Below are 9,367 nucleotides of genomic sequence, written 5' to 3'. Positions count from 1 at the left end.
AATTAGACCCTAACGTTCGCTTTCGCGCTTAACGATTAACTTAAGTCGTTCGAGTACCCTCGGCTCCACCATTTTTAATAAATTAACCATTAGGAATTTTATGGCGATTCTTTCGCGATTACCCTACCAACTGCCTAATCCACTTTACATAATTGTTTCATATTCCAATTAGTCATTTAAGGGCCTTAACCAAGGTTTCAAAGTAAGGCGAGGGGTAATGGTTCGGTCACGAAATGTCGTTACTTAAAACGGCCGTTTCTCCTAAACCGTACATCGGATTTAAGCAAACCACATATCAAAACGAAGCTCGTAACATGAACTATCTAATCATGGCAATGGCCAAAACCTAACAGTGAGTTTACGGGTCCTGATGTTAAGAACAAAAGCAGTCTAAGGTAAATCGGGCATTACGACGGCTATGTTTACGCGATTACCAAATTTGTACAACTCCAAATCTATCCACAATCAATCCCACAATCATTACTACAACCAAACTCCATCCATACTCTACTACAACAGCCCCAACATCTTAAGATTTCCAATTTATACTACTCTCAATCATGAACTAAAAGCTTATACTTAAGTTTCATTAACTATAAACAAGATTCAATCATCCAAATTGCTACAAACCCAACCAAACTTTAAACACACAAGCATCATGCTTCTCATGAACTATATTAATCAAAACCGCTCCTAAATATTCAAAGTAAAACTAGGGTTTGAAGTTTTATACCTTCCTTGAAGCGTTTAATCCATGAAAGATCCTTGGAATGCCCATGGAAGCCTTTATCTATGCTTAAGCTACCTTGACCTTACAAATAAAATCAAGAATTAAAAATTTGTTCTTGAAAGTTACTATTCACCCTAAACTAAAATGATTTGTTTGAGATAGAAAACCTTTGATTCAAGCACTCAAACTACTTGCTCTTCTTAGTTATGAAATATAGGATCCAAAGAAACAAACCTCTTGAATTATGATTGAGTGGAGCTTGGGTTTGGAAATTTTTCTTCTTGTTTTTCTTCAAAAAACCGTGAGCAAGGAGATGGGGGGAAGAGAAATGAATGTGTTTGCTTGGTTGCTTTGTTTTTGTTGTTAATTAATCTTTTACCATGGTAAAATTTGTGTGGCTTATAATCAACCAACAATTCCTTCCCATTGTATCATGCTTATGTCATCCTCTTATGTCATCTTCCCACACTTGTCTTCTTCTTGTTGGTGTGATGACATCATCATCACTAACCTCTTTGATTAACTCCTAATTACTTGGCTAATGACCGCTGATCTGTTATACGGTTCGCTTAACTTTCGTTTTCGTTTATTGTTTGAGGGATCATACCCGGGATCTTATTACTTGGGTTTGCTTAACCTTTCTCAATACATTATATTCCTTTTATGATCCTCTCTTATAATCCTTGAATTTAAATCCTTTTTATCCTGTTACCTTATACTCAATTCTTTCGGTATCTGGTGGATTTTCGGGAAAAATCAAAGTGTTCGAATTTGGATTCTGACGATCTTTACATACACTTATATACCATATAGAGTACTAATAAGATTTCAGAATAACAATAAAAGAACCCCTACAAAGTGGGGTATGAAAAGTTTTCTTATTCAGCATAATTAGCAAAATCACTATTCATAAGGGTTACAAAAAGTCCAAAATTTTGGGGTTATTACACCAAGGACCAGGGAAAATCACGATGCGATTTGGGTTATTATCGACAGATTAACGAAGTCATCACATTTTCTTCCAATCAACGAAAGGTTTTCGCTTGACAAGTTATTGCACCTATATCTCAAGGAAATAGTAATGCGTCATGGAATACCAGTGTCTATAGTATCGGATCGAGATCCCCGTTTTAATTCAAGATTTTGGAGACAATTCCAGGAATGTCTAGGAACCAAGTTAAATATGAGTACCGCTTGTCATCCATAAACGAACGGGCAAAGTGAAAGGACTATTCAGACAAGTGAGGATATGTTACGTGTTTGCGCAATAGATTTTGAAGGCAATTGGGATGAGCACTTACCACTAGTAGAATTCTCTTACAACAATAGCTACCATATGAGTATCGGAATGCCACCTTATGAAGCTTTATATGGAATAAAATGCAGATCACCTACATATTGGGATGAAGTTAAAGAACGCAAGATTCTAGGTCCAGAATTAATTCAGCAGACCAAGGAAAAGGTAGAACTCATTCGAAAATGACTCGAAGCAGCACAGAATCGACAGCATAAATTGTAATATATAATAGATGATGTCAAAGATTACTGATGCTGACAATGTCATTAGCAATCAGTCAAGCTTGGGGCCAACCCTAAGATTAGTTGTTTTGTAACCTTAATCTGTAATTTATACTTGTAACACTTAATGTCTGTAAAATGTAAATGGAGCAGATTGGAGCATTTTTCTCTAAACAGTGTCAAACCTAAGAATTCTATCTGGAAGAAGATCAAGAAGGTCATGCCTCAGAAGAATTATAAAGAAGCATGGAGTTGAATAAATCTGTTTGGTGAAAAACATTCTAAGTCAAGATCTCTACAAGTCACAAAATTAGTGTTATAGAGAAGTCATTCGAGAACTCAGAAAGACCTATCGAGAACTCAGAAAGACCTATCGAGAACTCATGAATTGTCTATCGAGAACTCAGGAAATGCTACTGGAGATATCGATAAGTCAGATACCCATTCGAGAACTCAGAGATATCGACAAGTATACATTCATTAGAGAATTCTGAGTTATCGATAAGCCAAAGTCCATTAGAGAACTCTGAGTTATCGATAAACCAAAATTCACTAGAGAACTCACAGTAGTCGATAAGTCAAGTCAACAATGAAGTTTTAGAGATATCGACAAGCCATCATGCCTATTGATAAGTGGCATTTTATACCACTTAGAACGTCTTAAAATGGCTTAAATTGGTGTCTTAAAGTCAAGTATTTTGTGTATTTGATGCGTTTTTCTAGTGTTTATGCATTTCAGGGTATTAGTTGCATTTCGGAGGAGGAATCATCAAGAATAAGCCTTGGCATGTGTTCACCATTGCGAGAGGAAAAGAATGGGCAGATTACGGTGAAGAAATGGAGCAAACATGGAATTTTTCCAGAAGGGTCCTGCACGCCCGCGCAGCAATGCTGAGCGGCCGCGCAGCAGCCTTGCGCGCCCGCGCAGAAATGCTGAGCGGCCGCGCAAGGTCGGGGAAAAAGATATATTATTTTAGACTTCTATTTCTGTTTGGCTTCCAACTTCTATGTAATCTGAATTTTATGGGACTATTATATAGGTATATTTGAGACGTTTTCATAGAGTATTAAGAGGAGATTATGTTTTAGATTATGTTTTGCAAGAAGCGAAGGAGATAAGGAAGAAGACCGATTTAGCACACAGCAACGAAGAGGAAGCATATATTCTTGTGATTCTTGTTTTGTTGTAACGTTGGATGCTAGTTTTCTTGCTTTGACTTATTTACTCTTGTGACGTACTCTGTTTTAATATAATCAGTTTAGTTATTATTTTCTTGTGTTTGTTTATCATGATTTCATATGAACCCATGATGGTGATAAGTTCTATTATGGGCTAATCGTGATCATGGGGTTGCAACGGATTTATTATGGAATTCTTTAGTTAATTGTTTAATACTTTAGTATGTGATGATTGCATGATATCTAGTATTGGTTGTGCGTATTCGTCTTATGTGCGTCGCGAACATATAAGATAGGGTGTTAATCTCTTGTGAAGCGACGGTGGATCTTGAGATTTAGAACTTGCCATGCTAGCATAGGTTCATGTACGTTGTGCATGATTAATGGGTAACTCTAACAGTTTTATTTGCCCTATGTAATCAAAAAGGGATAACTTGTGCTTAAATCGTTGTGTTGTCAATTTTCGTAGACATATAGGAACTCAACATAATTGATGACTATTCAACTTCTATCTTAATTGTGGATGTTTGGTAGAATGGTATTAGTACAATGAAAGTTGGCTTTTATCAGTTTTGTGTTATTCGATTAATATCATCACTGTCACATGCTAAAGGTAATAACTATGGCTATAGAAGGAAGTAATAATGAAGTTGTGATCTCATGAGTGTTTTATTATTAATAAATTGAAGTGTTAGTTAAGTGGTTAATTAAGTAGTTAATTATAGTTAATATTTAATCAACAATTTTAAGTGTTATTATCTTAACATTGAGAAGTAGTCATACATTGGTGAGTGAGTTAAATTAGTCAATAAATTAGTCTGAGTCTCTGAGGGAACGAACTAGAAAGTATTCTATATTACTTGCGAACGTGTATACTTGCGTGAATATTAGTGCGTAATTTCGCCCTAACAAGTTTTTGGCGCCGCTGCCGGGGACTCGGCGTATTTGTTTAGTTTATGTACTTACCATCATTGGTCATTAGGACTCAGTGATTAGGACGTAGTAGTTAATTACTCTTTTCGGTTGTGTTTCAGGTACTTTAGCAAACGTTTATGCAAACTCGTTCTCGTGCTCGCAAGAGGACCTTAGATACAGCTGAGGAGAAAGACGAAGTTCTTGATACACCGGAGAAGTTAGATTTTGAGGATTCGGATTCAGGAACTGAGCAGAAAGAACCAGTAAACATGGGAGATCGTATTGTTCAAGCTGATCCAGCTCTTATGGATTTTTCTCGGCCTAAAATTGATGACATTCAGTCAAGCATCCTTCATCCGGCTATTCAAGCTAACACCTTTGAAATCAAGCCGGGCACTATTCAGATGGTGCAGAATTCTGTTTCTTTTGGAGGAGCGGCAACTGAAGACCCCAACATGCACATAAGGAATTTTGTCGAGATCTGCAGCACTTTTAAGTATAATGGCGTGACTAATGAGGCTATCAAGTTGAGGGTCTTCCCATTCTCACTGAGGGATAAAGCTAAAGACTGGTTACATTCTGAACCAGCGGGGTCAATCACTACGTGGCAAGATCTTGCACAAAAGTTTCTGGTGAAGTTTTATCCAATGGCAAAGACTGCTGCTATGAGGAGTGCTCTTACTCAATTTGCGCAGCAACCTACAGAATCTATGTGCGAGGCTTGGGAACGCTACAAGGAAATGTTGAGAAAATGTCCACATCATGGAATGCCGGATTGGATGGTAATCACTGGTTTTTATAATGGTTTGGGGGCCCAATCTCGGCCCATGCTCGATGCAGCAGCTGGAGGCGCCTTATGGGCTAAAAGCTATACTGAGGCGTATAATCTTATCGAGACGATGGCTGCAAATGAGCATCAAAACCCAACTCAGAGGATGACGTCAGGCAAGGTAGCAGGTATTCTGGAAGTTGATGCAGCCACCGTTATTGCAGCCCAGCTCCAAGCGCTATCAATGAAGGTTGATTCTTTGGCTACGTATGGAGTTAATCAAATAGCTATGGTTTGTGAGCTTTGTGCAGGTTCTCATGCTACGAATCAGTGTTCTCTTGTCAACGAATCTGTTCAGTATGTGAATAATTATCAGCGACAACAGCAGCCTGTGCCAGCGACCTATCATACTAACAACAGAAATCATCCAAATTTCAGCTGGGGGAATAATCAGAATGCTATTCAGCCACCATATCAGCAAGGAGTAAGTAAACAGTTTAACCCACCTGGATTCCAGCAACCACAGCAGTATGCTACAAGGCAATCATATCCTCAACAGGGAAGTGCAGCTGCACCTACTAGTGCTGATTTTGAGGAACTTAAGCTGTTGTGCAAGAGTCAGGCGGTTTCTATCAAGACCTTGGAAAATCAAATTGGTCAATTAGCCAATGCAGTGCTCAATCGTCAACCTGGCACTCTTCCAAGTGACACGGAAGTACCAAGCAGGAAGGAAGCTAAAGAGCAAGTCAAGACTATTACCTTAAGGTCTGGAAAAGTAGCTGATGCTGAAAAGGCAAAAGAAGTCAAAGCTGAAGTTAGAGATGAAGAATTTAAGCAAAAGGAGAAAGCGGCGGAACCAAGGAAGACTACTGTTGAACACACTCTGCCTGAGGCTAATACAGGGGAGAGACAGCTCTATCCTCCACCACCTTTTCCTAAGAGATTGCAGCAACAAAAGCTGGATAGACAGTTCGGGAAGTTTCTGGAGGTGTTCAAGAAACTTCACATCAATATGCCTTTCGCTGAGGCTCTGGAACAAATGCCTAGTTATGCGAAGTTTATGAAGACCATTCTTTCAAGGAAGGTGAAACTGGATGACCTTGAAACCGTTGCTCTCACGGAAGAATGCAGCGCTGTTCTGCAGCAAAAGTTACCACCAAAACTGAAAGATCCAGGAAGCTTCACCATTCCTTGCACCATTGGCAATCTAACTTTTGACAAGTGCCTTTGTGATTTGGGAGCAAGCATTAATCTGATGCCCTTGTCGATCTTTAAAAAGCTGGATCTGCCTGATCCAAAACCCACATACATGTCACTACAATTGGCTGACCGTTCCATTACTTACCCAAGGGGCATAGTTGAGGATGTGCTTGTCAAGGTGGATAAGCTCTTCTTTCCTGCAGATTTTGTTATTCTGGATTTTGAGGAAGATAAGAAGATTCCCATAATCTTGGGGAGGCCTTTCTTGGCTACTGGCCGTACCTTTATAGATATGCAAAAAGGGGAACTTACTATGCGGGTCCAAGATCAGGATGTGACCTTCAACGTATTCAAGGCAATGAAATTCCCTACAGAAGATGAGGAGTGCTTAAAAGTGGATGTGATTGATTCTGCGGTTACTTCGGAACTCGATCACATGCTAATGTCTGATGCATTGGAAAAGGCCTTAGTGGGGGATTTTGACAGCGATGATGAAGATAGCAACGAGCAATTACAATATCTGAACGCTTCTCCATGGAAGCGAAAGCTCGACATACCATTTGAATCTCTTGGTACTTTTGACCTTAAGAATGCTGAAGGGAAGCTCAAACCATCAATAGAGGAAGCACCTACCTTGGAGCTTAAACCATTACCTGAACACTTGAGGTATACTTTTTTAGGTGATTTATCTACGTTACCTGTTATTATTTCAACTGACCTTTCAGGTAGTGAGGAAGATAAGCTCTTAAGGATTTTGAGATAATTCAAATCGGCTATAGGATGGACCATAGCAGACATCAAGGGGATAAGTCCTTCATATTGTATGCATAAAATTCTGCTAGAGGAAGGAAGTAGGCCAACTATGGAACAGCAACGAAGACTGAATCCCATCATGAAGGAGGTGGTGAAGAAAGAAATTCTGAAATGGCTAGATGCAGGCATCATTTATCCTATTTCTGACAGCTCGTGGGTGAGCCCTGTACAATGTGTTCCTAAGAAAGGAGGTATCACTGTGGTCGCAAATGAAAAGAATGAGCTCATCCCTACTCGAACAGTTACAGGATGGAGAGTATGCATGGATTATAGGAAATTGAACAAAGCCACAAGAAAGGATCACTTTCCTATTCCATTTATTGATCAAATGCTTGACAGATTGGCGGGACATGAGTATTTTTGTCTTCTGGATGGTTATTCCGGGTATAATCAGATTTGTATTGCACCAGTGGATCAGGAAAAGACTACCTTCACTTGTCCATTTGGCACATTTGCTTTTCGTAGAGTTTTGTTTGGGTTATGTGGCACCCCGGCCACCTTTCAGAGATGTATGATGGCTATATTCTCTGACATGATTGGAAATAACGTCGAAGTGTTCATGGATGACTTCTCCGTCTTTGGACACTCATATGATGAATGTTTAAATAATCTGCGCGCCATACTCAAAAGATGCGTGGAAACTAATTTGGTGCTTAATTGGGAGAAATGTCATTTTATGATGCGTGAAGGCATTATCCTTGGGCATAAGGTCTCTAGCAAAGGTCTGGAGGTGGACAAGGCCAAGGTGGGAGTCATTGAAAATCTTCCCCCACCTAATTTGGTGAAAGGAATCCGTAGTTTTCTCGGTCATGCGGGTTTTTATCGGCGATTCATCAAGGACTTTTCAAAGATATCTAAGCCGTTGTGCAATTTACTTGAGAAAGATGTGCCTTTCAAATTTGATGATGAATGTTTGGCAGCATTCGAGACTCTCAAGGAGAGTTTGATCACGGCACCAGTTATTACAGCACCAGATTGGACAGAACTGTTTGAGATGATGTGTGATGCGAGTGATTATGCGGTAGGTGCAGTTCTGGGACAGCGCAAGAAAAATCTCTTCCATGTGGTCTACTATGCGAGTAAGACTTTAAATGGGGCCCAATTGAACTACACCACTACTGAGAAGGAGCTTTTGGCTATAGTCTTTGGCTTTGAGAAATTTTGATCTTATCTGCTTGGTACGAAAGTGACAGTATTCACTGATCATGCAGCTATTCGCTATCTGGTTTCTAAGAAGGATTCGAAGCCGAGACTCATTCATTGGGTGCTTTTACTTCAAGAATTTGAGTTAGAGATCAAAGATAGAAAAGGTACTGAGAATCAAGTAGCTGACCATCTCTCTAGGTTGGAGAATCCCGATTCTACTTCACAAGATAGGACGTTAATCAATGAATCTTTTCCGGATGAGCAGTTGTTTGCAATTCAGGAGGAAGAACCATGGTTTGCAGATATTGTAAACTATCTTGTCAGTAATATAATGCCTCTTAATTTGACATCCGCGCAAAAGAAGAAGTTTCTGCATGAGGTGAAGTGGTATATGTGGGATGAACCATATTTGTTTAGACAGGGAGCTGACCAGATCATCAGGAGATGTATCCCGTACTGTGAGACGGAGGGGATATTACGAGACTGCCATTCCACGGTTTATGGTGGACACTATGGAGGTGAGAAGACGGCAGCTCGTATTCTGCAAGTAAGTTTTTTCTGGCCTACCTTGTTCAAGGATGCTCATCAGTTTGTTTTAAGGTGTGATCGTTGCCAAAGAGTGGGAAATTTGTCAAGGAAGGATGAGATGCCATTAAATGTGATGCTTGAAGTCGAGGTCTTTGATGTATGGGGAATCGATTTCATGGGGCCTTTTATCTCATCTTGCAATAATCAGTACATCTTGCTGGCAGTTGATTATATCTCAAAATGGGTCGAAGTTAAAGCTTTACCGACAAATGATGCAAAGGCAGTGCTAAATTTTCTTCATAAGCAAATTTTCACAAGGTTTGGAACACCTCGGGTAATCATAAGTGATGAAGGATCGCATTTTTGCAACCGTAAGTTCACTTCTATGATGCAGCGTTATAATGTGAATCATCGAGTAGCTACTGCCTATCATCCGCAAACAAATGGTCAAGCGGAAGTGTCTAACAGAGAGATAAAGCGCATTCTAGAGAAGGTTGTTTGTCCGTCAAGGAAGGATTGGTCTTTAAAGCTCGATGAAGTTGTTTGGGCTTACAGAACAGCATACAAAA

At 39.6% G+C, this 9,367-nt stretch overlaps 1 non-coding gene across 1 annotated transcript; it reads right to left on the bottom strand.

The window, feature by feature from the left end:
* Window positions 1-5,004: 5,004 nt before the first annotated feature.
* Window positions 5,005-5,111, bottom strand: LOC141698801 (small nucleolar RNA R71). The gene has a single exon (XR_012565303.1). It is a non-coding gene; the product is annotated as a small nucleolar RNA R71 (small nucleolar RNA).
* Between the last annotated feature and the right edge of the window lie 4,256 nt (window positions 5,112-9,367).

Source organism: Apium graveolens, chromosome 11, assembly GCF_009905375.1.
Source record: "Apium graveolens cultivar Ventura chromosome 11, ASM990537v1, whole genome shotgun sequence".
Taxonomy (NCBI): Eukaryota; Viridiplantae; Streptophyta; class Magnoliopsida; order Apiales; family Apiaceae; genus Apium; species Apium graveolens.
This window is presented reverse-complemented; position numbering and strand designations above follow the sequence as displayed.